The sequence below is a fragment of the Trachypithecus francoisi genome, unplaced genomic scaffold (assembly GCF_009764315.1).
Source record: "Trachypithecus francoisi isolate TF-2019V2 unplaced genomic scaffold, Tfra_2.0 Lachesis_group15, whole genome shotgun sequence".
In the NCBI taxonomy this organism is placed as follows: Eukaryota; Metazoa; Chordata; class Mammalia; order Primates; family Cercopithecidae; genus Trachypithecus; species Trachypithecus francoisi.
The window spans coordinates 59,838,486-59,865,658 of record NW_022681460.1 but is presented as its reverse complement, the minus strand read 5'-3'; the positions used below and the strand labels follow the sequence as shown (position 1 = coordinate 59,865,658).

Below are 27,173 nucleotides of genomic sequence, written 5' to 3'. Positions count from 1 at the left end.
AGAGTGGTCTCAAACTCCTAACCTCAAGTGATCCGCCCACCTCGGCCTCCCAAAGTGCTGGGATTATAGACATGAGCCACCGTGCCTGGCCTCATCTGTTTAGTAAGTTATGAAATTCTGATCCTTTGGCACTACCCACTTGGGTTCTGCTTCTGAATCCATAATAATGGTTCAAGACATGGTGTTTCTTAGCCGATCCCTCTGCCTGGGGATTCATTTCCCTAAGTTCAAATATCATTCGGATTTCAGGCTAGTTGTCATTTCAGAGAGCAAATTCCTAATCTTCCAGTTTAATTTAGCCACTTGTCACCGACTATCTCGTTGCCCTGTTGACTCTGCATTGCCTGTATCACTCTAGGATATTTTTCTTATTTATTTATTGAACTGTGTATTTCTATCTGAATGAAGCTCAGTGAGAGTGAGATTTTCTCTCTTATTCACTGCTTTATTTCTAGCATCTGAAGTAGTGGCTTGATCACAGTAGGCTTGCTCTGTCTAACAATCAATCATCCATCTACCCGTCCATCCATCTGTCCATCCGTCTGTCCATCCATCCATCTATCCAGCTCCTGTCTGTTTACTTATCATCTATATCTATTTCTCTCTCCCCTCCCTCCATCCATTCTATCTTCAAATGGTTCAGTCATGACATTATGGAATGAAGCAGTAAATCTGCTTCTCCAGTTAGGATGTGGGAAGACCTTATTTCCTTTATAATTAATCACTTAACTCTTGATTTCTCTTTCAGATTCTCCCTTCTTGTATCAAGACCAAGATACAACAGAATGCTGAGAAACTGAGCTTTAATTATAAAAATCTGATTTGAAAAATTATTTCTCACCGCCTCTGTGTTTTTGTTTTATTTTGCCAGAGCTGCGTGTATGAATGACAAGGATACCTTCAGCCAACTCGTTCTGGATGAATGAATCTAAGTGTCCTCCATACTTCCTCTGTGGGTGAGTTTGAGGCATTTATATATCTCAAAGGCTTTAAAAGTATATGTCAGTCTATATTTCTTTGCTTAATCACCACATTCTCATGTAGCTCTGTTAATTGCACTTTGTATGAGAAGTCGAGTGGGGAAAGCCAAAGTAGGTTTGCCGAATGCTTATAATTGAGGTTCCTGCAAGCAACAGGGTTTCAGAGTTCAGTAGATTATTACAAAAGCACTTTAATTGGATGTGCTGGATGACCCACTCAATGTGGAAAACGGGTATACCAGGCCTCTGTGGGAGCTTAGGTGGAGAGGATGCAGCCTGGGAAGCTTTAGTTTCCGTCCTTTTATATGCCACATACTGATAGAGCACACACTTAAACTCCAAACCAAATAGGACCTCCTGCTTGAGAACATAGAAAGCATGTAATTTCTAACTGGAGTTGTAAGATCAGGTAAGCTCAGGGGACGTAGATTTTAGGAAGCCACTGAGGAAAGGTCAGATTCCAACTGTGACCTTAAGGCTGTTTCATTCCGACAGAGGTGTTTTACTAATTGGATGTGTTGGTGTTGCAGGTTAAGTACTAAAGCAGGAAAGCTGAACAGTTCCCCAGCGGCATTTGAAATGGTGGCAGGTAGTTCCCTGGACTGTTTGCCGTGTCTGGAGTTCACGTGTACTTAGCTGAAGCACACTCAGATAAACATAAGCTTCCCAGGCATAATCTTCTGCTGTTTTATTTAGATTGCCCCAGCTCTCCTTGACTGACTGCTTCATGCTGTTTGGGTCTCAGCTCAAAGTATTCCCTCGGAAGGACCCCTAACCACCCAATCTAAAGGACACTGAGCCACTGCTACCACGCCATTCCCTCTTAGTTCGCTGCAAAGTCCTTGTCCCTCAATGATCATTTTCTCCTTTGCATATTTGTGTATCAGCTTGTTGTCTTGTCTCTGCCTTCCTTAGAGCAGAAGCTCCACAAGAGCAGGAACCTTCTCTGCCCGGTTCCTCACCCGTGTCCAGAGCCCACAAGAGGGTCTGTTGCACAGCAGATATGTTTTGTCTGAATGTAAGAGTTGAACAGTTAAATGAGTCTCATTGTATAAATTGCTCACTGTCACATGGTGAGATATTTGTTCACACTGGAGGATATTTAAAAGGTTTAATTTGTCTGTTTAAACATTTTTTTGAAATGTGAATTCCTCCCTCATATTATGATCAAGTTTAACATTAGATTACATGTAAACAGGAAGTGGTCTAATATCTCTGGGTTTATTTATAAATATAATACATATTAAAGCGAGAAATTTTGATCCTAATTGGTAAGCTTTGCTTCTGTTGACCTTTTTTTTTTTTTTTTATCATCTACATTGGAATATCCAAGAGTAGTATCTAATTAGCTTTGGAGAGATGTTTATGTGTTAACAATGTTCGAAACTACTGCTGAAATACACTATTTGGAAAGCCTAAGATCTACAGTTATTTGGAGTCAGACTGCCTGAGTTCTTTGAATCCTATCTCTGACATTTTCTCGCTAGTGACCCGGAGTAGGTTATTATTGCTATTTTTTTGAGACAGGGTCTTGCTGTGTTGCCCAGGCTGGAGTGCAGTGATGTGACCTTGGCTCACTGCAACCTCCACCACCTGGGATCAAGCAATCCTCCCACCTCAGCCTCCTGAGTAGTTGGGACCACAGGGCGTGCCACTGGGCCTAGCTAATTTTTTTTATAATTTGTAGAGACGAGGTCTTGCTGTGTTGCTCAGGCTGGTCTCGATCTCCTGGGCTCAAGTGATCTGCCTATCTCAGCCTCCCAAAGTGCTGGGATTACAGCCGTGAGCTACCATGCAAGCTGGGTAGGTTATTAACCTCTTGATGCTTCACTTTCTTCTTATGTAAAATGGGGATAATACAATTTTCCTTGTAGAATGATTATGATTAAGTATGTGAGTACATGGGTTATATAAAAGTCTGCTGTTTTACTTAGTATATACTCAGATATTTATATATTCAATTTACAAATTAGGTTTAAAAATAATATAAGTGCTCACGCCTATAATCCCAGCACTTTGGGAGGCCGAGGCAGGCAGATCACCTAAGGTCAGGAGTTCAAGACCAGCCTGACCAACATGGAGAAACCCAGTCTCTACTAAAAATACAAAATTAGCTGGGTGTGGTGGCACATCTCTGTAATCCCAGCTACTTGGGAGGCTGAGGCAGGAGAATCACTTGAACCTGGGAGGTGGAGGTTGTGGTGAGCCAAGATCATGCCATTGCACTCCAGCCTGGGCAAGAAGAACAAAAGTCTGTCTCAAAAAAAAAAAAAAAAAAAAAAAAAAAATATATATATATATATATTTATATATGGGTACTGGTCATTAAATGGTAACACAAGTTTGAAATTTGTTTTGTTTGCATGGAGAATTTGTTTTGCACTGAAAACAACAGTCCATTCTTGAGATCACCAGAAAGAATAGACTTGCTTATAATTAGTTATACTTTTAATAAGTAACAATGACAATAAAACTGTTTGCAAACATGCCATTTTCTGTGTGTATAACAATATAGTTGTCTTTTTGGTATCAGACAGACACCTGGTTTGAGTTTTCCAGTTGTGCTTGTTTTGTGGCCTTCAGTAAATTGCTAAACTTTGCTTGGCCTCAGTTTCCTCGTCTGTAAAATAATGATAATAATACAGTTCAAAGAGGATTGCTGTGATGTGAAAATGTATGTCACACTCCTGACACGGTGCTTACCTCACAGTGTAGGTGCTTAATAACCTGAGTGTCCTTCTTTCTGTTTCTCCAGACCATAGATGTCAGAGGCACATTGATAGCCAGAGGAAGGTGATTGCCATTGGGGAAGGTGTAGAAATGGCGTCCTGTACGAAATGATGAAGGGAGTGGGTTTAGCTTAGCAAGTGGTAAGCTTAGCAGGGAAGCCAATTCCGACCTTGGAGTGTCTGAGCAGATGTCATGTGTAAGGGGAAGCAGGGATGCTGTGTCTGATCTGCCTCTGCAGGAAGCACTAGGACCCGCAGATATCAGTAGGGAAAGGCCACTTTGGGCTTCACGTGAGGAAGACTTTCCTATAGCGCTGTGGAAAGATGAGATGGTGCCTCTTTGCAATAATGAGCGTCTCAGGGCCAGATGTGGTATCTGGCGACTTGTCGACTGCAGATCAAGAGCTCTATAGAGACGATTCCTCCAGGCACCAGGAAGGCGGACAACATGGCCTCTGCAGTCCTTTTCAATGCTTGTATGTCGATGCCCCCATTTCCAGATTCATGCCTGATTATCTGCTTGCCTGGGCCAAGTTGGTTGTATGCCCCCAGAAACCTAGGATTTAGCCTTCTGAAGTCAGGGAGTTGGGACTGCTTATTGTTTTAATTTAAAATTTTTTTTAGGATTGAAAATTTTTCTGTTTGTATTTTGTCATTTGCAGCAGAGGCTGCAAACTGATGAGTTTGGGGCTGGTTCTGGGCTGTGGATAACCTTTGTCTGGCCTAGAAAATGTATCCCTGATCACTGCGTTAACTAAATTTAAATTGATTGCCTGCATTTAAAAACTACGAATTTTACAGAAAAGCCAAATTTTTAGTGTTTCTTCAAAATGTAGGTTTATCTGGCAACACTGGGTTCTGCCTTCTCAGCTGGCAGTGGATAGCTGAAGCTGTGTAGATGGTGGCCTTTTGATTGGGTCATGCATCGGCTGGTTTGCCACAGTCCCCACAACTCCACACAGTACTGCCATCATCAAATGTCAGTTGTCATTTTTCATTTACTTAAGTTGTTTTCTTTTAGTAGAATTAGGAGAAAACAAACAGTTATTTTATCAATGTCCACAGTAGTAGTGGTGAAACTAAAGATATTTTCATAGTTTCAAACTTCAAAAAAAAATAGAAGAGGGTATTTTTGTATGTGTGCGGAAGTATACTTGTAGAAGCCTAACTTGCAAACAAGTAGTTTTTGTGTCTTAAGACTACATGACTCAGTCAGGCCTGCTTCGCTCACACTATTTTTCTTTTCTTTTCTTTTTTTTTTTTTGAGACAGGGTCTTACTCTGTTACCCAGGCTGTGGTACAGTGGTACTGTCTCAGCTCACTGCAGCTTCAACCTCCTGGATCCAAGCAAGCTGCCTGCCTCAGCCTCCTGAGCAGCTGGGACTACAGGCATGCCCCACCATATCTAGCTTATATATATTTATCTCTATCTGTATCTATTTTTTTTTTTTTTTTGTAGAGATGAGGTTTCGCGATGTTGCCCAGGCTGGTCTTGAATTCCTGAGCTCAAGTAATCCTCCTGCCTCAGCCTCCCAAAGTGCTGGGATTACAGGCATGAGCCACCGTGCCTGGCTTCGCTCATACATTTAAATAGCTCTGAAGGTATCTGAGTGTAACCCCTAATCTGGACAGTTAAAGGTTCCCTCTGTCTTCAGACATGACTCATTTCCTCCCTCTTCTTCAGTTCTCCATGGGCATGGAGAAGGAGTTGCCTGGCAGCATGTCTTTTTTGCCTTTCCTAACATCTACTGTGGCCTCCTGGCTTGGTGAAATGGGGACAGTGTGTACTTTGCACACGTCTGTGATCTATGGAACTAAGTTCCATTCTGCTTTTTCCAGTGGATCCCCAGTCCGCCCTAGACTTCATGGACCCAAATGGATGGAACCTGTAACCTTGTTGACTCTGAGTGGATATAACTGAGAGAGTGGGCTCAGTGCCTATTAAGGCACAGATTGAAGTTTTAGGACTCTGTTCTTTGTGCATTTTGATGTTTAGGTACGAACAGAATCTGACTTTGTTTTGCTTTATGAGGGTGATTCTGGCTTCATCGTGAAGACAGGGCAGAAGGCAGAGAAGAGCTTGGCTAGAGAGAGAGCAGGGAAGATCCATGGTAATTAACTTCAGTTTTTTGCAGGGTGGTTGGATGGAAGAGAGGAGTAGGATGTGTGTTGATAATGATGGAAAGACTTATTAGTGGAATTTTTAGAATGACTGATTTAAAGTTGCTGGAAGGAGTTCTCATCTATCAACTGGTTATTTACCGATGGAATGTGCCCCCTAATGGATCTGTGAACTTTCCATCACTCAATGTATTTAGGTAAATGAAAGTGGCCCCATCTGTCAGGATGCTGTAGGAGGTTCCTAAATTAGAGGGAAGGTTGGGCTAGATAGATGACCTGTCTGGTCTCTTTGGAACTCAAATTCAATTATTCTCTTAATTAAACTTACTAGGAAACTTCCAGCTTGAAAAATTTTACTTCAGTCTATAAAGAGAAAATATTAGGAGTTGACTGAGAGGCTGAATATAACATTATAACTTTAACTACAATTAGATCTGAGCAGATTACTTGCACTTTCTTCAATATTCCACTAGAACCCTTCAAAAATGTTGTAAACAGATGTACCCAGTAGCTAGTATTTATAAGCCGGGATTTTACAAGCATATTTCCTAAAGGATTTTTTTTTTCTACCAAAAACTTTGTTTTACCTTAGCCAAAACTCATTTTGTAGGGTTCTTTTTGGGTAGCATAATAATACAGATGTTATCATTTACACAAAAGTATTACCTGTTAGCCTTTATAAAGCATTGTATTTAATTTCAAAACTTAGGATTGTGTACATTATCACCCATTGTTGTTTGTTAAGGTATATATATTTAATTTGGATATAATGACCTACAGAAAAAGGTCACTTTAAAGAAAAAAATTTTTTTAAATGATTTTTAAATTATGCATAATAGATGTACATAGTTTCGGGGTATGAATGGTAATTTAGCACATTCATATAATTTGTAAAGCTCAAATCTGTAATTGGGATACCCATTACCTTAAATATTTGTATTTTCTTTATGTTAGAAACATTAGAACTATTCTATTGTAGCTAGTTTGGAACTTACAATAGATTATTGTAAACTAGAGTCACTCTACTGATCTAACACTAGGTTTTATTTCTTGTATCAAACAGTATATTTGAATCCATTAATCAACCTGTCTTCATCCTTTCCTTCCTACCCTTCCCAGCCTCTGGCAACCACCAATCTACTCTCTACTTTCATCAGACTTACTTTTTGTTTTAAATCTCCCACATATAAGTGAGAATATGTGATATTTGTCTTTCTGTGCTTGGCTTATTTCACTTAACATAATGACCTCCAGTTTCGCCCACAGTGCTGCAAATGACAGGATTTCATTCTTTTTATGGCTGAATAATAATCCATTATGTATATATACCACATTTTCTTGACCCATTCATCTCTTGATGGGTACTTAGGTTGATATATTTTGGCTATTGTGAATAGTGCTGTAATAAACATGGGAGTGCAAATACCTCTTTGATATATTGGCTTTCTTTCTTTTGGATCTATACCCACTAGTGGGATTGCGGGATCATATGGTAATTCTATTTTTAGTTTTTTCAGGAAACTCCAAACCGTTCTCCATAGTGATTGTACTAATTCACATTCCCACCAAGAGTGTACAAGGGTTTCCCTTTCTCTGCATCCTCTCTAGCATCTGTCATTGCCTGTCATTTTTATAAAAGCCATTTTAACTGGGGTGAGATGATATCCCATTTTATTTCTCTGATGATTAGTGATGGTGAGTGTTTTTTTATGTACCTGTTGGCCATTATATCAGTTCAGATCTTTTGCCCATTTTTAATCGAATTATTTGTTTTTTGCTATTGAGTTGTTTGAGCTCTTTATGTGTCATGGTTATTAATCCCTTGTCCGATAGGTAGTTTGCAGATATTTTCTCCCATTTTGTGGGTCGTCTCTTTAGTTTGCTGATTGTTCCCTTTTCTGTGCAGAGCTTTTTATTTTTATTGTTTTGAAACAGGGTCTTCTTCTGTCACCCTGACTGGAGTGCATTGGTGTGATCACAGCTCACTGTAGCCTCAAACCCCTGGGCTCAAGCCATCCTCACATCTCAGTCTCCCGAGTAACTGGGAACACAGGCGCTCACCATCATAGCCGGCCACTTTTTAAAATTTTGTAGAGAGAGGTCCCACTCTGTTGCCCACGCTGGCCTCACACACGTGGCCTCAAGTGATCCTCCTGCCTTGGCCTCCCAAAGTGCTAGGATTATAGGCGTGAGCCACTGTGCCTAGCTGGCAGGAGCTTTTTAGCTTGATGTAATTCCATGTGTTGATTTCTGCTTTGATGCCTGTGCTTTTGAGGTCTTAGACAGAAAATCATCGCCCAGGCCAATGTCCTGGAGCATTTCCCAAATGTTTTCTTCTGGACATTTCATGTTTTCAGGTCTTAGCTTTAAGTCTTTAATCCGTTTTGACTTGATTTATTGTGTATAGTGAGAGATGGAGTCTAATTTTATTCTTCTGCCTATAGATAACAGTCTTCCCAGTACAATTTATTGAAGAGACTGTCCTTTCCCCATTGTATGTTCTTGGTGCCTTTGTTAAAGATGAGTTGGCTATAAATGTGTGGATTTATGTCTGGATTCTCTGTTCTGGTCTACTGGTGTATGTGTTTTTTTTTTTTTTTTTCCTTTCTTTCTTAAGCCAGTACCATGCTCATTTGGTTATTAGAGCTTTGCAGTAAATTTTGAAGTCCGGTATAGTTTGATGCCTCCAACTTTGTTCTTATTGATCTATGCCTTTGGCTATTCAGGTTCTTTTGTGGTTTTACATAAAGTTTAGAATTTTTTTTGTCTATTTTTGTGAGGAATGTCATTGGTATTTTGATAGGGATTGCAATGAATCTGTAAATTGCTTTGGGTAGTATTGCCATTTTAACAATATTAATTCTTCCAGTCCATGAGCATGGAATATCTTTCCATTTTCTAATGTGTCCTCTTTAGTCTATTTTATCAGTGCGTTATAGTTTTTATTGCATGAATCTTTTACTTCTTTGGTTAAATTGCTTCCTAGATATTTTACATTCGTTGTAGCTATTGTAAATGGGATTGCCTACTTGATTTCATTTTCATATTGTTCGCTGTTGGCTTATATAAATGCTACTGATTTTGTATGTTTATTTTGTATCCTGCAATTTTGCTGGATTCGTTTATCAGTTCCAACAGTTTTTGGTGGAGTCTAGGTTTTTCTAAATATAAAACCATGTCATGTGTGAACAAAGGCTACTTTGAACAAAAGGGTAATTTGACTTCTTCCTTTCCAATTTGGATGCTTTTTATTTCTTTCTCTTGCCTAATTGCCCTGGCCAGGATTTCCAGTACTTTGTTGAATAAAAGTGGTAAAAATGGAAAAGAACAACTTTTATGAAGAATTGGTTTTATTTATTTATTTATTTATTTGAGACGGAGTCTCGCTCTGCTGCCCAGGCTGGAGTGCAGTGGCCGGATCTCGGCTCACTGCAAGCTCCGCCTCCAGGGTTTACGCCATTCTCCTGCCTCAGTCTCCCGAGTAGCTGGGACTACAGGCGCCCGCCACCTCGCCCGGCTAGTTTTTTGTATTTTTTTAGTAGAGACGGGGTTTCACCTTGTTAGCCAGGATGGTCTCGATCTCCTGACCTCGTGACCCGCCCGTCTCGGCCTCTCAAAGTGCTGGGATTACAGGCTTGAGCCACCACGCCCGGCCGAAGAATTGGTTTTAAATCCTCATTTTTATGTCACTTAATATTTGCACATTCTTGTGAAAGAATTAATTGATCATTTGGTGATATTATTGGGGCTTGCTTGTTATGTAAGTAACACTTGGAGTTTATAAATATACCATAAGGCCGGGCGCAGTGGCTCAGACCTGTAATCCCAGCATTTTGGGAGGCTGAGGCAGGCTGATCACCTGAGGTCAGGAGTTTGAGACCAGCCTGACCAATATGGAGAAACCCCGTCTCTACTAAAAATGCAAAGTTAGTCAGGCATGGTGGCACACGCCTGTAATCCCAGCTACTTGGGAGGCTGAGGCAGGAGGATTGCTTGAACCTGGGAGGTGGAGGTGGTGATGAGCCAAGATCGCACCACTGCACTCCAGCCTGGGCAACGAGCGAAACTCTGTGTCTCTCTCTCTCTCTATATATATCTCATATATATATCATCTATATATGTTATATATATCATATAATCTATATGTTATATATAATCTATAATCTATACATCATCTCCATGTATGATGTATATATCATAAAATATCTCATTTCCAAGATAATTGACTGCATTAAAATTTATTTGTGCATTTAATGCATTTGAAACACTTAGAAAAAGTTTACATTAGGGAATTTAGATTTGTAATAGTTTTAAAGCAATACATACCATGCTAGTATTACGTTTTGAATTTTCTCAAAATTGACCATTGATTTTGAAGACATCTCCAGTTTGCTTTTTAAAATGTTAAAAATTTATTTTGTTCTTCATTTTGCTTTCATTTAATACATAGCCATTGAGTAATTAATGATGGTGTGGTATAAGGCTCACAAACATGATGCATAATAATTGTAGGAGAACATTACCAGAACTTTTAGGCCCAGTAACATTTCTTCATAACAGTGTTGTGAGGCAATAGCATTGAAGTTATTAACGCTATGTTTACCAGTGTTTTTTGTTCATTTGTTTGTTATAGTTAGGATTTGTCTGGGTTTGTCTGAATCAGTTAATATGCAGTATAGTCATGCATCACTTGACAGTGGGGAAAGTTCTGAGAAAAGTGTCAGGTGATTTCCTCGTTGTGCGAACATCATGGAGTGTACTTACATGAACCTAGATGGTACAGCCTACTGCACACCTAGGCTATATGGCATAACCTATTGTTTCTAGGCTGCAAACCTATATGGTATGTGATTGTATTCAATACTGCAGGCAGTTGTAACACAATGGGAAGTATTTGTGTGTCTAAACATATCTAAACAGAGAAAAGATACATTAAAAATATGGTATTATAATCATATGGAACCACCATATATGCAGTCTGTCGTCAGCTATGACATTGCTATGCTGCACATGACTGTATTAAGTTTTTAAACCAAGACTGGTGGGTTCTCTTCATCAGCATTTGTGAGAAATGCTGTTGTTTGACTGCGTATGATCATTAAGCAGAGCAGAAGTTTGGGTCGTCTGATTTTTGTGACTGTGAGACCTTGACTCACAGCAGCAGGTGCTGGCACTTCTCCCATAGTGCGGAGCATAGAGCAGGAGGCAGGAGCACGTGGCCAGCCGCCAGCACAGCGGCACTGCAGTGTTGCCTTGTTGAAGATGCCGGCTTGGAATATGAAATGCTAATGGAGAATGGCGGGGGATCTTTAAGCAAAAACTCTGAAAATTTTGCTTGATGGGCAGTGATCGCATGTGGAGTGGCTTATTTTAAATAAAGGGATTGCTTGGCGTCTGACACAGAGACATAGAGTGCAACAAACACTGTTCTTCCTTTCACATTTACCACCACTGTCACCATCACTGTCACCTCCCATTCATTAATTCATTCATTCATGCATGCAGTTACTTAACATATATTTATTGGGTATTCACCATGTGCCAGGCACTTCTTAAAGTCCTGGACTTTCAACAGTAAACAATTTAAACAAAATCCCTGCCTTGTGGAATTAACATTCTAAGAGGCAGGCCTTATGTTAAACAATTTACATCTATTATTTTATGTGATCCTTACAATAAGCCTGGGAGGCAGACAAAATTATCCCCATTTTGCAGATTAAGAAACTGAGGCTCAGAGAAATTAAATGATGTGTCCAGTGTCACACAGCGGGATCTGATGTCAAGCCAGAGGAACTCTAAATAGTGGGCCCTGAGCTGTTTTGCCAGCTTTTTAGGAACAATGTCTGAGTGGCCAATGAATTGCACATCAGTTGTATATTTCCTTGGGTTTTCAGCATGACACGTGGGAGGTAAACTTTCACACCACCCCTGGTTTAGATATGAAGGCCAGTCATATCTGCCCTCACTGCATTCTCTGGGCAAATTTGGAAACCTTTGGTTTTAGAAACAGACTACCTGAATTTGGGCTTTTCAATCAAATGGGGAGAAAAATCATCTCCCCCAGTAATGTTTCTGAGGATCGCAGGATTCTCGGGCAGATACTTGGTGTACGTCATTTTCTTCTAGTATTGCCTTCATCTGGGACATTTTTGCCATCGCATTTCTCAAGGTCTGGGTTCCTTCAGCCTACATTATTTAAAGTATCACTTTTTCATCAAAAACAGTGTGGGGAAGCCCTCTTCAGCACATGAGTATAGCCGAGGTTTTTACCCATTAATGTAATTACATCCAAGGTGCATGTTTACATTTGTGAGGGATTATTTAATCTTTTGTAATCCTGTTTGGGTAAAAGTAATTTATATCTTTAATCTCTACTTATTATTGTTATTCTTTTATTTTTACTTTTTTCTTTCTTGAATATAGATTAGCAGTAAGGAGTGGCGCTTAGGTGGGATGTTCTGTCAGAAGCATTCTGTGTTTGACCTGAAAAGTAAAGAATGTGGAAGGAGTTTTTATTGTTTTCTTCTTTGAATTCTAAGCAGAGAGGTTATTTCTGAGAGCTCACATTACTTTAGAACATTATTTTATTATTTAGAGATGGACTCTCGCTCTGTTGCCCAGGCTGGAGTGCAGTGGTGCAATCTTGGCTCACTGCAGCCTCCACCTCCTGGGTTCAAGCAATTCTCCTGCCTCAGCCTCCCGAGTAGCTGAGACTACAGGTGGATGCTGCCACACCTGGCTATTTTTTGTACTTTTTAGTAGAGATGGGGTTTCACCATGTTGGCTAGGATGGTCTTGATCTCCTGACCTCGTGATCCGCCTGCCTTGGCCTCCCAAAGTGCCGGGATTACAGGTATGAGCCACTGCACCAGCCTTTATTTTTTTGAGACACGGTCTCACTTTGTCGCCCAGGCTGGAGTAAGTGCAGTGGCGCAATCTCAGCTGATTGCAACCTCTGCCTCCTGGGTTCAAGTGATTCTCCCACCTCAGCCTCCCGAATAGCTAGGAGTACAGGTGCATGCCACCATGCCTGGCTAATTTTTGGGCAGAAATGGGGTATCACTGTGTTGGCGAGGCTGGTCTTGAACTCCTGACCTCAAGTGGTCTGCCTGCGTTGGCCTCCCAAAGTGCTGGGATTACAGATGTGAACCACTGCACCTGGCCTAGAACTTATATTTTAGTGTCAGTTTTTCTTATAACTATTTATAGATTAGAACATATTATTTACATTTTTTATTTGTGATAGGCACTATGATTGTCAACCCCACTTTATGAGGAAGGAAAAGGGATTCAGGAAGCCTCTAAGTTATGAAGAGGTGAACTGCTAGCCCAGATCTACTGGTTTTGAAGCCTAAGATGTTTCCACTATTCCCTTATTTTTATTAATAACAATTTGTCATGTGATAATGGCTCTCAAACTTGTCATGTGATGGTGGCTCTCAAACTTTTCATTCTGGAGATGTTCCTGTGCCCCATCTTATTTTATATTCTCCAGCTCTTCTCTGGATAGGAACAGAAACCCTCAATAACATATCTTTGCATGCATGTGTACACATACTGTCTAGGATATTCAGGTTTTTTATTTACAATCAGGTTTGCGACAATTTTTGTATAGTTTTGGACTAGGCATGTAGTTTTTTTATGGATTGATTTATTGCGGGGGTGTGTGTGTGTGTGTGTGTGTGTTTACATATATTTTCCTCCCAACATTTTATTAAGAAAATTTGCAAGAATAGAGAAAAATCAAAAGAATTGTACAGTGAACACCCATAAACCCACCACTTGATTCTATAATTGTTAATAGTTTGCTATTTTTGCTTTTACGTGGGTCATTTTGCATTGTATGCTTCAGAATAGAATACTTTGTAAGTAGTAATTTACATTTTTCTTAGAGATCTTTGCCAAGGAATTTAATTTTAGATGCCTGTTAACACATATGTCCTGTTATGTTATTATCTCAGAACGAAGCATTAGAAAGATCAAGTCTAGTTTTATGATTTGGAACTATCTGGTTTTTGTAATTTTAGGATGGAGAACTAAATTGACAGTATTCGACTGTACTTGGGCAGTCTAAAGCACTTGAGAAACCTTACATAGTTTGAAACCCCAAGTGACTTTGTAAAATCATAGAACTAAAGTCATTTGGGTGACCTCAGTAATAAAAAATGAAATCAGACAATGCAAACCCATTGGAAATATCTGAGGAATGTTGGAGATAATTCATGTGTACAGGCGGTTCTGGCAGAGAGGGATCTACATATAAAATGTATCAAAAGGTCAGAATTGTTTTAAAAACACCTAGAAGCAGGAATTATTAGCCAGGCGCAGTGGCTCACGCCTGTAATCCCAGCACTTTGGGAGGCCGAGGCAAGCAGATCACCTGAGATCAGGAGTTCAGGACCAGCCTGGCCAACATGGTGAAACCCTCTCCCTTCTAAAAATACAAAAATTAGCCAGGTATGCTGGTGCAACCCTGTAATCCCAGCTATTCAGGACGCTGAGGCAGGAGAATCACTTGAACCCAGGAGGCGGAGGTTGCAGTGAGCCGAGATCACGCCATTGCACTCCAACCTGGGCAACAGAGTGGGACTCCATCGCAAAAAAAAAAAAAAAAAAAAGAAAGAAAGAAAGAAAGGAATTAGAGTAGGGCATGCAAGTATTTCCATGCAATTAATTGTTCTTCTGTTTTTTTTTTTTTTTTTTTTTTTTTTTTTGCTTTCTGATACATGTCTCTTTAAATTTCCTTCTGCATAATTTTTCTTCCGTTTGTATCATGGAGTCCCCTTTCTGTCTTAAGTCAATGTGGAAGGCGTTCTTTTACACTGGCTGTTATTTTATTTTATTTTCCCTATTTTAGTAACAGAAATGAGGCTGCTGGGTCTGACGGAAGCAGAGCTCATGATTTAATAGTATTCATTCATTCTTCTGTATTTACCTAACACACACACACCCACACACACCCACACACCAAATTAACATTTTGGGGATTCCCATGTTTTGTGTTATGTGATTTGGCCTCCGTGGCAACCTCTGACTTCAGTCCCGGGGCTTGTGGTTACTTGGGTGGTATGTCCTTGTGCTGCTGCCTGTTGCTGGCCAGCTCTGTGACCTTTTGCAAGTCACTTAAGGTCTCTGTTTATCTGTAATTTGAGAGGATTGGAATAGGGAATTTTGCAGGTTTATCCCTCCGGCACTAAAAATTCCCTGTTCTGTGTTCAGGTTAACATTTTTTTCCTCCCTCTGGAATTCTCCCCTGCCCCTGCCCTGACTTAAATGTTTTGTGGCCAGGCTAATTTTTATAACTATTACACTGATGGTCTTAAATAATGGCTCTTATTATTGGCCAATTAAGATTAGAAAGCATGACCAGGCATGGTGGCTCACACCTGTAATCCCAGCACTTTGGGAGGCCAAGGTGGGCAGATCACGAGGTCAGGAGATCGAGACCATCCTGGCTAACACAGTGAAATGCCGTCTCTACTAAAAAACAAAAAATTAGCCAGGCATGGTGGCGGGTGCCTGTAGTCCCAGCTACTAGGGAGGCTGAGGCAGGAGAATCGCTTGAACCCGGGAGGCAGAGGTTTCAGTTAGCCAAGAACATGCCACTGCACTCCAGCCTGGGTGACAGAGAGAGACTCCATCTCAAAAAAAAAAAAAGATTAGAAAGCATACTTTCAAGTGTGTAATAACTTCATATGGAAAAAGATTGTGTGTGTGCCTACATGGGTAGATGGATGGATGTGTATGTAAAGATACAGTTTTCATCCAGATAGGAAATTAAAGACTTATCTGTCTATGGCTATAATATTAGGTAAAAATCTTTCTGTTGGATATGTAGATCCTTTTTCTTTTGAGAGAGGTTCTCACTCTGTCACCCAGGCTGGAGTGCAGTGGTGCAGTCATGGCTCACTGCAGCCTTGACCTCCCCAGGCTCAAGAGATCCTTCCACCTCAGCTCCCAAGTAACTGGGAGTACTGGCATGCCCTACCACGCCTGGCTAATTAAAAAAAAAATTTTTTTTGAGATAGTGTCTTGCTGTGTCTCCCAGGCTGTAGTGCAGTGGACACGATATTGGCTCACTGCAGCCTCTGCCTCCCGAGTTCTCCCACCTCAGCCTCATGAGTAGCTGAGACTATAGGTGCCCGCCACCACGCCTGGCTAATTTTTGTATTTTTAGTAGAGACGAGGTTTCACCGTGTTGGCCGGGCTGATCTCACACTCCTGGCCTCAAGTGATCCGCCTGCCTTGGCCTCCCAAAAGCTGGAATTACAAGCGTGAGCCATCGCCCCTAGCCTTGGATAATTTTTTTATTTTTATTTTTTGTAGAGACAGAGTCTCCCTATGTTGTCCAGGGTGGTCTTGAACTCCTGGGCTCAAGTGATCTGCCCACATCAGCCTCCCTTGTAGCTTGAACCACAGGTATGCACTCCCAGGCTTGGCTAATTTTTAAATTTTTTCCTGGTAGCTAATTGTTTAATTTTTTTCTGGTAGAGACAGTCTCCCTATGTTGCCCAGGGTGGTCTCCCAGGCTCAAGTGATCCTCCCACCTCAGCCTTCCAAAGTGTTGGAATCACACATGAGCCACCGTGCCCAGCCTCTGTTATTTTTAAAATGATGAAGATATTACCTTAAAAATCTCTTGCCACATGTTTGTCCAGGATAATTTGTGTATTCACATACTTAGAATATGTACATTTTGAAAATCTTTGATTAAGTGGTTTTCTTCTATAAAATAAAGGTTTGTGATCCTGTTTTCCTATTCATCATCCCCCCTCCACAATAACATAAAAGATCTGAAAATGCTGCTTTACCTTTTGGGTATTTTTATTTATTTTATTTTTATTTTTTTTGAGAGGGAATCTCTCTGTCTCCCAGGCTGAAGTGCAGTGGTGTGATCTCGGCTCACTGTAACCTTACCCCCCGGGTTCAAGCAATTCTCCTGTCTCAGCCTCCTGAGTAGCTGAGAATTACAGGCGTGTGCCACCACACCTGGCTACTTTTTGTAGTTTTAGTAGACACAGGTTTCACCATATTGGTCGGGCCGGTTCCAAACTCCTGACCTCAGGTGATCTACCCTCCTAGGCCTCCCAAAGTGCTGGGATTACAGGCGTAAGCCACCATGCCCAGCCTTTTTGGGATATTTTTAAAATGTAAGGTCTTTCATCAAAGGATATAGCAAGATCCCAAAACACTCTGAATTTCTGCTGTATATAACTTTTATTTAAGATAATTTAATGGTTCCTTTTTAATAAAAAAGCACCACATTGAGGTAACAAGGACTTCCAATGTACAAGACCGTGGTTCAGCTAACTTAAAAATGAAAGAACTCCAGCAAGGAACACAAGGAAGTTTATACCCGATATTTTGCAAATCATGATATTATTCTTAAGGGCCTCTCTTGAGGCAGGATTTTTATGATCATAACATTCCAGCTGTGGTTTTGGAGGCAGAATGTTTACTACTGCTCTAAATGCAAGGATGGTAGGTGTGTATTCTTACTGCTAAAGGACTTAAAAAAGAAGCTGAGGCTCCCTTCAAGTGAGTAAACCTTTATTCGGCTGACTTGGGAGCCGCGTTCCTATGGAACTTCAGTGGTAATTATGGAATGCAGGCCCAACAACAGCCCAGTCATGGGCGAGCCTGGCCTCTCTGAGGCATGATGGCAGGCTGTCCCAGCTAATGGCTTCAGGCAGCCCATGGAAAACCACTTTCTGGTTAAGTCTGCATCATACTGTTCCACCAATGGAAAAAATTGAACATGATGAGGGTGTGTAGCTAGCAGACAAAAATATATCCAGCATTGCACAGGATCTGTTTTTAGCTCTCAACGGCTGAGCATTTGAAGTGTTAGACACTGTTTCCTGGCTTACCATGAGCAGAAGGAAGAGTGAGTTTGTGGATGTGTATATAGAATCTAGCTTCGTGAAACTTTTCTTATTAACGAAAAGACCCTGAGAAATACTGGCTACATCCAAAGTTCTGGCAAAGGTAAGGTTATAAATGTTTACTTTCCCTCTTCTGGAGTTGAGATGTAATTTTATAAGTGAGATAAAAATGTTTCTCAAAATCCTCCCACCGGCAGTATGTAAGTGCTGACTTATTTTTGTTTGACATTATTTTGTACTTAGGCAGCACACGTTGCTGTGCATAAGGGAATCATTACCTTTAAATTTGAGTGTCTATATGCTTTCAAACACCTATTGGTGATTTATTGCAGTTGCCTGCCCCGTTTTATTAATTAACTCTCCGAAAGTTGTACGTATTGTATGGATTTATTTTTCTTGATGGTCTCAAGAAAGTACCACATCTCAGTCTGATCGTGTTAAAGCATTGATGACTATTACTTTACCAGTTAATTTTTTCAGGGTAGAAAGGGAAATTAAAATGTGGCAGAGATTGTATTTTGCAGTTTTTGGGTTATTATATAATCTCATCAGGGCTTAGTTTTTAGCTGAGTGGGCTATTTAGCTTAAGAGTTTCTTTTCAAACTTGTAATTTGATGTTCGCTGTTTAGTATCGTTTGTCTTTTTGTCTTAAACTTGATGAAAAAGAAATGGAATCCCTTGTAATCTTGGGAGGGGGGTACTTGTTTAAGAGGAGTGATTGATTCATCTTCTAGTCCATTAGAGGCTGCTCATTCATTAGGGTGTTTGAAACCCCAGAAACACAAGTACTGCTGGACGTCTAGTGTTTGCTCATCGGCAGGGGCCGAGGATCCCTGGCTTTGGTGTAGTTCTTCCTTGGCTTTACATTAATTTGGCCAAGCATGTAATTCACAGAAAATTGGTAGGTAGAGAGACAGAAATAGGAAGCTTTATTGAAGTCATTGTAACTTACAGGATTATTTATAGAATTTCTGGAAAGTAAGGGTACGAGTGAACAGCTGCTGGAGTTTCTCCTAACATGTTTAAACATTTTGTTGTGGCCTTTCGTCACACTTAGGGATTCTAAAATTTTATACTTTCAGCATTACGAGGTTGTGAATTATTTTCAGGCAGGCTACGTGGGTTCATTTTCAGCTGTGTTAGGTCAGGGCTGTCATCTCCATCGGTGTAGTGCGCACCCCCCATGTGTTTACTTCCTTTACAGACACGTCTTTAGGGATGGAGGAATGTGAATGTGGTTCAGGCAGGTTACAGTTCATAGAAAGATTGGTCACATTTTATTGATGACTTTTCCTTTTAATCTAAGAAATGCTGCTCTGACAGAGCCAGCAAGCATTGAGAGCAGGAACAGAGCACTGGCCTCCTCCTTCTCTGGTCACATTAACACTTGTCACCTACTTTGATTTTTGCCAGAGCTTGTGGACAGAAAGTGAAGTCTGTTGAAGAACTTAACGACTCAAATTCATACTGACCAGACCATAAATAGTGTTTTGAATGCAAGTAGATAACACCTTTTTTCAATACTTTAGTGCAGAGGGAGTGACTTTGCAAAGCCCTCTCATTAGATCTGGCCTGCAGGAAGGATGCCTGGAAGTGCAAGATAAGCTTAGGCTCCTTGTGAAGAGATTAGTTTTCCAGTGGGTAAGTGGGTCCTTCACTTACCCACTAAGTAAAACAGATGATTCTGTCTTGGTGGTCTGAGATTGTGTTTGAGCAGAGCCATGCTTTCTTTCGCAAAATTAGTTAAAGGTCTTTGCAGCTTCTTCCCACCAGAAGTATTGAATAAAAAACCACAGAGCTTAAATATCTGATGGGGCACTTTACTATATGTGTATGTGCCTCTTGGTTTCATTGTGTAAGATTCACTTATGTGATTATAATAAATCAGGTTAGTGAGATCCCTTAGTTCAACTTTTTCTTTTCTTTTTTTTTTTTTGAGACGGAGTCTTGCTGTGTCGCCCAGGCAGGAGTGCACTGGCATGATCTCTGTTCACTGCAAGCTCCGCCTCCCAGGTTCACGCCATTCTCCTGCCTCAGACTCCCGAGTAGCTGGGATTGCAGGTGCCCGCCACCACACCCGGCTAATTTTTTTTGTGTTTTTAGTAGAGATGGGGTTTCACCATGTTAGCCAGGATGGTCTTGATCTCCTGACCTCATGATTCGCCCACTTCAGCCTCCCGAAGTACTGGGATTACAGGCGTCAGCCACTGTGCCTGGCCTTCAACTTTTAGATTTAAAAAAATATGGGCCATGAAGAACAATGTATATTTGGACATTTTTTAAAGGAATAATTCGCATCTTTTTTTTGAAATTAAGTGTACCTTCTATGTGAAGCTAATAACAGCTTTACTAGAAGGGCTAGAAAAAAGATAAAGGTATGGAATAGAAAGAAATAGCAGCACTATTAAAGACAGTAAAAAGTAATAATAATGGTAGTAGATAAACCTGAATGTCTGACTGTTGAATTCTAATAACAGGGTGGAATATCTTTTTATTACTCAAAACAGGCTTACAAATATCAGGAGGCTTCAACATCAGTGTCTCAGGAAACATATTGAACACTCATTTTTAAGGTCTTTATAGTCGATAGTATTGTAGAGACAGAACATTAGAGCTGAAAATGGACCTTAGGCAATTTTTCAAAGGAGACAATTGAAGAAGCACAGGACTGAAGCGACTTGTCTGAAGCCATAAAGATGGTTAGTTACCCATTTGGAAAGAAATTCCAGGTATCCTGTTAGTCATTTTCTTACTCTACCTGTTCCTTAATTGAGGAAACTTTGGCACATCCTGATGTATCTTAGATAATTAATAGAGACTTGTGTATGCATACATATGTGTGCATATATCTACAGACAAATGCACATACTTTTTTTTTTTAAGAGACAGAGTCTCACTCTGTCACCCAGGCTGGAGTGCAGTGGTGTAATCTCGGCTCACTGCAACCTTCATCTCTGGGTTCAAGCGATTCTCCTGCCTCAGCCTCCCCAGTAGCTGGGATTGCAAGCACCTGCCACTACGCCTGGCTAATTTTTTTTTTTTTTGTATTTTTAGTAGAGATGGGGTTTCACCATGTTGACCAGGCTGGTCTCAAACTTCTGATCCACCCGCCTTGAACTCCCAAAGTGTTAGGATTACAGGCATAAGTCACCGCGCCCAGCCTACATGCACATACATTTCCTTTCCTCCCCTTGTCCATCCTTCCTTCTTCTTTCCTCTTTTTTTTGGTTCTTTCTTTCATCTGTTTACTTACCTGTTTACCAAACGTGCTTGGTAACCTGTCTGTTGGTTTGGTTTACCTGACTGTTTAAAGGTCTAGTAGAGAAAAGGGCTTTGCTTTTCTCATAGCCTGCTCAAATTCAAAGCCGTACATTCAATCTGTGACCATCAGCTCTCTGACTGTTGCCCTAACCTATGTGATAAGGCAGCTTGGATTAGACTTAATCTGCCAGTCTCTTCCTGTTTCAGTCTTAGATTGGTTTTGTTTGGTTTATAGTCACATTCCAATAGGAGACTGTTTAGGTTTTCTTACTTCTGTGCCTTACAGAAAAGAAGCCCTGGACGGGAACAGAAACACAGCAGACGAGGCCTGGCTTTAGTGCCAAGGTGATGTAAGGCACTTTTGGAAAAGTAAACTTTACACAAAAAGTGATAGACCAAGTTATCGTTTACACTTAAGGAAAGGGATGCGGTGGGTCCCACAGATAATGTCGGGATGAAGTTGATTCAGGGTGTTCCTAGGACTTGAATAAAGGTTAAAAAATCCTGGGTATGGTTCAAGCACTGGCAAGTGAGAATAATCCTTATCCTGCCTCTGTACTTGTCCCTGACCCGTCTCTATAGTCGCAGAATTGCTAGAGTCGGATTTCTGAAATGGAGATGTGAAGAAGGGCTAAGGAGAGATGGAGTTTGCAAGCTTTTAAACACAAAAGCTAGAATCCATATGATTAAAGGCAATGAGAAGAAACCAAGTGGAGAGAATAAAGATAGACTTGTTTTCAAGTTGCCCTTGGCCACCCCTGGAAGGTGGAAAAAGGCGTCTTAAAGACAAGTGAAAGGAAGCTTTATACACAGACACAGTAGTGAACTGAGGAAACTCATGACATGAGGAGGCACTGGAGAGTAAAGCACTTCATGGGAAGTGTCCATACATTCTTGGAATACGTACACACACACACACCACACACACACACACTCCATTGAAAATTGGTAGGATGATCACAAATGTACCCAAACAGCCAGACAAGTTAACTGTAAAACAACAACAATAACAAGACCCCTGAAATAACAGGAAACTAACAGTAACCGTCACTTACCTTTTTAAAAAATGTCACAGGGGGAAAAATAGAAATGACAAGACAACACGGTGACATGCAAGTAATCAAGGAGTTTCTCACTGGAGCTTGAGCTCCTGTATCCTGGCACCGCACTGCATGCATGTGATGTTGGTGCCTCTCAAACGTTTCTGAAGTTTCTGTGATAGGAGGGGCAGTTGCTATAGAGCCACCTCCTCTTGTGCATGTGATTCCTCTCCCTTTGACTCGTTCTAGGACATTTTAGGAATGGTCCCTCTTTCTACACCAAATCACATTTTCCCTTTAATTCTCATTAGTGTGCTGGAATTTTTCCTGAAGATACACACATAGACATCAAATGAAGCTCTCTTGATCTCTCTGTCCTTCTCGCTAGCATCTGATTCCTCTCTGCTCCCCATTACTGTAAAACTCTTAGAATGAGCTGTCTGTATTCACTCCCTTCAGTTTCACTGGCCTCATCCTCAAACTCACACCATTCTGCCCTTGTCCTGTTCACAGGGACCTGCATAATGCCAGACCTACCTACTAAATGCAGCGCTTGTTCTGGTTTTTGTTATTTGAATCAGGAACATTTGACATGGTGTCTCAGTCTTCTCCCTGAAATCCTTTTCCCAGTTGTCTTTAGATGCCACACACTCTCTTGGTTTCCTCTTTTTTTTTTTCTGAGACGGAGTCTCGCTCTGTTGCCCAGGTTGGACTATAGTGATGCAATCTCGGCTCACTGCAACCTCTGCCTCCCAGGTTCAAGTGATTCTCCTGCCTCAGCCTCCCTAGCAGCTGAGATTACAGGCATGGGCCACCAAGCCCGGCTAATTTTTGTAGTTTTTTTAGTAGAGACGTGGTTCCTTCCACCATGTTGGCCAGGCTGGTCTCGAACTCCTGACCTCAGGTGATCTGCCTGCCTCAGCCTCTCAAAGTGCTGGGATTACAGGTGTGAGCCAGTGCCCGGTTTCTTGGTTTCTCTTAATTCAGTTCACCAACTGCCCATTTTATCTCCTTTATGGGCTTCTCCTCATTTCCTTGACCTCTTAATGTCAAGGTGCTCCAGGGCCTCCTGGGACCTCATGTCTTTCCTTTGTTTACCTATGGAGAGCTCATCCAGTTTGCATTTTAAATACCATCTTTGTGTTGGGGAGTAGCCCACTTCTCTCCGGAACTCCAGACTGGTATTACCGCTTAAGTATCCAGCAGACACCTCAAACCCAGCGTGTCCAAAACTGAACTCCTCATCTTGCCCCCCACAGCCTGCTCTGCTCTGCTGTTCCCATTCTCCCATGGCTTTAATGGAACAGTGTGGAGTCATCCTTGGTGTCGCTCACACTTACTTCCACCTGCCCTCGAGTCCTGCTGGCTCTCCCTTCAGCCCTCTGGAGCTTCAGCTCTGTCTGGAGAAAGCCTCCTCCCCTACCACTCCCCTCCCTTACCACCCCCACCCAAGCTGGGGTGCACTGCCTCTCCCCTGCATCGTTCCGATAGCCTAGCAGGTCCCCCTGCTGCTTCCAGTTTGTTACTGACAATCCAGATCCACACAGCAGCCACACAGATCCTTTTAAAATGTCTCACAATGAGGCTTCTCTATCACACCCTCTAATTATGACTTTTTTTCTCAATGTGAAAGCCAGAGTCCTTAAACGGTCCCTCAAGGCTACCTCCACTGGCTCTGCAGCCCCTCTCTGACCTCTCCTGCCCTTCTTCCCCTTGCTTGCTGTGCTGCGGCCACGCTGTCCCTGCCTCTCGGGCACTTGTACTGTCTGCTGCCCCTGCCCACAGTGCCCTTTCCCCAGAACTCACTTGGTGTCTCCTCCTTGCAAGTCTCTGCTGAAGTGTCACCATTCAGCCAGTCTTCCTCGCCTTTTAAAAATCACAGCATCCTTCCCCTCCACGTTGCCTCCTCCCCATTTCCTTCTTTATTATTTTGTCAAAGTGCTTATCACCTCCTAAAAGAAAATTTATTTTCCAGCCGGGTGTGGTGGCTCACACCTATAATCTTAGCACTTTGGGAGGCCAAGGCTGGCGGATCACTTGAGGTCAGGAGTTCGAGACCAGCCTGGCCAACACGGTGAAACCCTGTCTCTACTAAAAAAATACAAAAATTAACTGGACGTTATGGTGGGCTCCTATAGTCCCAGCTACTTGGGAGGCTGCGGCAGGAGAATTGCCTGAACCCAGGAGGTGGAGGTTGTAGTGAGCCAAGATCGCACCACTACACTCCAGGCTGGGCGACAAAGCAAGACTCCGTCTTTAAAAAAATTATTTTTACTGTTTATTGTTCATCTCTCTCCACTTTAGTATAAGCTCCATGAGAGCAGGGATACTTCTTTGGATGGGGGTCTGTTTTGTTTGTTGCTGTATCCCCAGGGCTTAGAACAGTGTCTAGCAAAGAGTTGTTATTCAGTAAACATTTATTGCCTTAATCAGTGAAAATGTATCCTCCCTGGGAAAGGCTTCCTTTGATGTAGCAGAAGCAACCTAATGTAAATGCTAAATATCGTTGAACTCCTATGCTTTATCTTAAAAATGTAAATTTTATACGTTACATATATATATATATATATATATTTGAAATGGAGTCTTGTTCTGTCGCCCAGACTGGAGTGCAGTGGTGCCATCTTGGCTCTCTACAACCTCTGCCTCCCAGGTTCAAGCGATTCTCGTGCCTCAGGCTCCTGAGTACCTGGGATTACAGGTGCCTGCCACCAACCCCAGCTAATTTTTGCATTTCTTTGTAGAGATAGGGTTTCACTGTATTGGCCAGGCTGGTCTCAAACTCCTAATCTCAAGTGATCCACCTGCCTCAGCGTCTCAAAGTGTTGGGATTACAGGCGTGAGCCACTGTGCCCTGCCATGATACATATTTCTTTATTATGGACATAATGTTTAAATTACTTAGCATTAAATGAAATCAGAGCTTTAGGAAGATGCGCCTTGGTTATTCTGTGGTCTTGAGAGTCTCCTCTGCTCTCCCTTTCTCTTGGTGGCCATGCCCCACCCCCACAGCCATTGGGAGGCATACTCTAAGTTATAATTATTACTGAAGACAATTACCATGAAGCTTATAGTATCAAGAAAACAAAATTCTCATTTGCATAATGTTCTTTGTAAGGCAGTAGACTGGGATAACTAAATTGTAACCATAAAGCTCCTTGGTTAACTTAAAAGTTTAGTTTTTCATTTTATTCTTACCTCTTCATCCCCAGCCATGGAAGCCTTTGTTACCTGGAGGAAAAAATACCCTTAGAGAAGGACGTTTAAGATGTTTGAATTGTGAAAGGGGCATAGATTGATCAGAACCACAACCACTCTTTTATTTATTTATCTATTTAATTTTAATTTTTTTGAGACTGAGTCTCGCTCTGTCACCCAGGCTGGAATACAGTGGCACGATCTCAGCTTACTACAACCTCCAGCTTCCCGGTTCACGCAATTCTCCTGTCTCAGCCTCCCAAGTAGCTGGGACTACAGGTGCCTGCCACCATGCCTGGCTAATTTTTGTATTTTTAGTAGAGACGAGGTTTCACCATGTTGGCCAGGCTGGTCTCAAACTCCTGACCTCAGGTGATCCACCTACCTTGGCCTCCCAAATTTCTGGGATTACAGGTGTAAGTCACCGTGCCCGGCCACAACCACTCTTTTAAAAGGGAATCCTGAAAGTTAAATTGTACTAAAAAAAAAAAAAAGAAAGAAATAAAGGAATAATTTTGAATTAGGAAGTACAAAATAATTTAAAATTATTATTTTATTTTTTAAAGAGACAGCATCGTACTATATTGTGCCCAGGCTGGTCTCAAACTCCTGGGCTCAAGGGATCCTCCCACCTTGGCCTCCCAGTGTGCTCCAAATACAGGCATGAGCCACTGCATTAAAATGGCCTGGTGTGGTGGCTCACACTTATAATCCCAGCACTTTGGGAGGCCAAGGCAGGAGGATCCCTTGAGCCCGGGAGTTGAAAATCAGCCTGGGCAACATAGTGAGACCCTGTCTTTATAAAAAATAAAATAAAACAATTAGCAGTTATGGTGGTGCAAGCCTATACAGTCCCAGCTACTTGGGAGGCTGAGGCAGGAGGATCACTTGAGCCCTGGCATTTGGGGTTACAGTGAGCCATGATTACACCACTGTACTCCAGCCTGGGTGATACAGTAAGACCCTGGCAATCAATTGATCAATCGATCGATTTAAAAAATGATTGAAAATATCCAGGTTTGATTCCTACCTTTGCCTCTTAGTGATCTTGGCCAAATTATTTATCCCCTGGAGGCTGAAGTTATTTTCTGTAAAAGAGGGATGATTATTACAGCCTATGAGGATTCTTGTGCCGGGGTACCCCAGCACACAGCAACATTAAGAACGGATTGGTTAGGCGTGGTAGCTCACGCCTGTAATCTATGGGAGGCTGAGGCGGGCAGGTCACCTGAGATCAGGAGTTTGAGACCAGCCTAGCCAACAAGGTGAAACTCTCTCTCTACTAAAAATACAAAAATTAGCTGGACATGGTGGTGTGTGTGCCCATAATCCCAGAGGCTGAGGCCTGAGAATTGCTTGAACCGAGCAGGCAGAGGTTGCAGTGAGCTGAGATTGCGCCAGTGCACTCTAGCCTGGGTGATAGAGCGAGGCTCCCGTTTCAGAAAAAAAGAACAGATTAGGCCCTTCCCCCTCCATCCATGTTTCATCTACTTTGGATATGAAAAAATGTTAAATTTCTATAAATTAGGAAATTTAAACTATACCAACTAGTGTATGTGTGTATATATATATGTGTGTGTGTATATATATATATATATATATATGGTTTTTTTTCCCTGAAAGCTTCTGTGAAGTTGTTAGCTAAAAATCTTATCAGGTTTGTTGTGAATACTCATATGAATTAAGGAAAATTTCAGCAATGATTGGTTAATTTACCTGCAGCCCTCAGGGACAATCTACATTGTAGCCTTAAGACATACATTTCTAAAAATGACTCTCCAACAAGGCAAAAACCCTCGTTGAAGTAGAATAGTTACACATTTTGTGAGGATGGGGGAAGCACCTATTTAGATGAGGGGAAAAAATGTGTGGTTTAAGCCCTGTTCAGTTTTTAACTTAAATGGAACAGTGCGTAATGAAGAAATGTTTTGCCAAGAATAACTTGGTACAATGACCGTG

The 27,173-nt window shown here is 41.5% G+C and overlaps 1 protein-coding gene across 2 annotated transcripts in view; it reads left to right on the top strand.

Annotated features, from left to right (window-relative positions):
• The first annotated feature begins 871 nt into the window (after positions 1-871).
• The window catches only part of TIAM2 (TIAM Rac1 associated GEF 2), a 171,824-nt gene continuing 145,522 nt past the window's right edge, over positions 872-27,173 (top strand). For both annotated transcript variants that reach the window (XM_033234971.1, XM_033234976.1), the window contains exon 1: positions 872-956. The gene's annotated coding sequence lies outside the window, so the exon portion shown is untranslated. The remainder of the gene's footprint in view (positions 957-27,173) is intronic.